The sequence below is a fragment of the Pteropus vampyrus genome, unplaced genomic scaffold, assembly GCF_000151845.1.
Source record: "Pteropus vampyrus isolate Shadow unplaced genomic scaffold, Pvam_2.0 Scaffold234, whole genome shotgun sequence".
In the NCBI taxonomy this organism is placed as follows: domain Eukaryota; kingdom Metazoa; phylum Chordata; class Mammalia; order Chiroptera; family Pteropodidae; genus Pteropus; species Pteropus vampyrus.
The window spans coordinates 952,672-955,316 of NW_011889015.1; positions in this window are offsets into that span (position 1 = coordinate 952,672).

Consider the following 2,645-nt stretch of genomic DNA (forward strand, 5'->3'; position numbering starts at 1 on the left):
TGAAGTCGGGCAGAGTGATGCCTCCCACCTCATTCTTTTTTCTCAGGATGGCTTTCATGATTCAGGGTATTTTGTGCTTCCATACAAATCTGATGATTTTTTGTTCTATTTCTTTAAAACATGCTGATGGGATTTTTATGGGGATTGCATTAAATCTGTATAATGCTTTAGGTAATAAGGTCATTTTAACTATGTTGATTCTTCCAGTCCAAGAACATGGACTATCTTTTCATCTCTTTATATCTTCTTCGATTTCTTTTAATAGGGTCTTGTAGTTTTCATTATACTGGTCCTTCACATTTCATTAAATTTATTCCTAGGTATTTTATTCTTTTTGTTGCAATTGCAAAAGGAATTATTTTTTCCACTTCTTTTACTAATGCTTCATTATTAGGATATGGGAATGCTATGGATTTTTGAACTTTGATTTTATATCCAGAGACTTTACTGTATTTGCTTATTGTTTCTAGTAGTGTTCTTGTGGAGTCTTTAGGGTTTTCTATATAGAGAATCATGTCATCCACAAATAGAGACAATTTGACTTCTTCATTTCCTATTTGGATGCCTTTTATATCTTTCTCTTGCCTGATTGCTCTCGCTAGGATGTCCGATATTATATTGAATAACAGTGGTTTTTTAATCTTTAAAATGATCATTTTTGCTCTTTTACATTCCACTTTTTTTTCTCTTTATTGGTTTGGGATCATACACTTTGTTTTTATTCTTATGTTAATTTAACTTAAAATTCTGTCATAAATATTTTAACTTTCTTTTATTTTATCTCTAATGATCTTTCTTTCTTTATGTAGACCTGAGTTTCTGACCTACATTATTTTCCTTCTCCTTGAGGAACTTCTGGTAATACATCTGCTAGTAATGGATTGCCTCTGTTCTTGTTTGTGTGAGAAAGTCTTATTTCTTCTACATTTTTTAAAAAAGACTTTAATTTTTTTTTACAGCAGTTTTAGGTTCACAGAAAAATTGAGAGGAAAGTACGGAGGTTTCCTGTCTATCTCTTGCCTCAAACATGTGCCTGGCCTCCTGCATTATGAACATCCACCACCGCAGTGATATATTTGTTACAACAGATGACACATCATGATCACACAAAATCCATAGTTTACATAAGGGTTCACTTTTGGCATTGTGTATCCTATGGCTTTGGGCAAGTGTACAATGACATCTATTCATCATTATTCTATCATATGAAGTATATTTAGTGTCCTAAAAATACTCTGTGCTTCACCTATTTATTTCTTGCCCTTCACAACCCATAGCAACCACTGATCTTTTTATTGTCTCTATAGTTTTGCATTTTATAGAATATCATATACTTAGAATTATATAGTATGTAGCCTTTTCAGATTAGCTTCTTTTGCTTAGTGATAGGCATTTACACAGTCTTTTCATGTTTACCATGAATTTGGGAATTTCTAAGCCATTATTATTTCAATTATTTCTTTGCTTCATTTTCTCTTCTTTTTCTGGTATTTCAATTATTCATATAATATACCTTTTAAATGATCCTACAGTTCTTAGATATTTTGTTGTTGTGGGTTTTTTGTTTTTAATTTTTTTTCTATTTGCATTTTATATTGGTTTGTATTTGTATTGGTTTCTTAAGGCTACTGTAAAAAATTTTCGCAAACTTGGTGGCTTAAAACAACAGAACTTTTTTGTTCACTGTTCTTGGGTCCAAAATTAAGGTGTCAGCATGGCTGCATTCTCTCTGAAGGCTCTAGAAAAGAATATTTCCTGTCTCCTCCAGCTTTTGAGGGATGCTCATAATCCTTTCTGTGTTTTGACTTATAGATGCATGTTCTGCAATTTGGAATACCAAAGCTTGGAGTGCACGGTTCTGGCAGCTGGTAGAATATGCAAGGAACTATGGGCAGATGCGACATAGCTTTATTCAGTCATAGCAGGACACAGCAAGGCACAGGCACAGTTTCAGGTCTCTCCCTGCCTGCGTAGGTGGGGCTGTTCTTATAACAAGGTACGTAATAGTGGCTTAAGTTCAGGTACTATAATCAATCACAATCTACAGGTTGTATAGGGCACTGTATCTAAGGTCACGTAGGATGCTGTAGCTAAGGCTGCCCGGAAACCACATGGCTTTCTGGAAGGGACCCTGACTACATCCATTTTGTTCGTCAGTCCCCTCACTCAACAATGCATTATTCTAATCTCTGCCTCCATCTTTATGTCCCTTTCTCCCTTGTCTCTTTGTCTTAAATCTCTTGCTTTTTTCCTATTAGGAAAAGATTTAAGTCCCACACTAAATCAAGAGTGATCTCATCTTATAATCTTTAATTTAATTACATTTGCAAAGACCCTTTTATCACATAAGGTCACATTCATAAGTTTGAGAAGTCAGGACTTGCACCTATCTTTTGCCCTCTCTCTTTCAATTCACTACTACAACTCAGTTTGGGAAGTTTTTATTGACCTATCTCTAAGCTTGCTTACTCTTTCTTTGGCTCCGTTATTTTTTAATAACAACTTTTAATTTCTGATATTTTTTCTTAATTTTTAATTGCCTTCTTAATTTTCTAAAATATGTAATATATCATTTCCATATTTTCTAGCTCTTACTTCCAACATCTGCATAACTTCGGTGTTGTATTGGTCTCTTCAGACTGCCA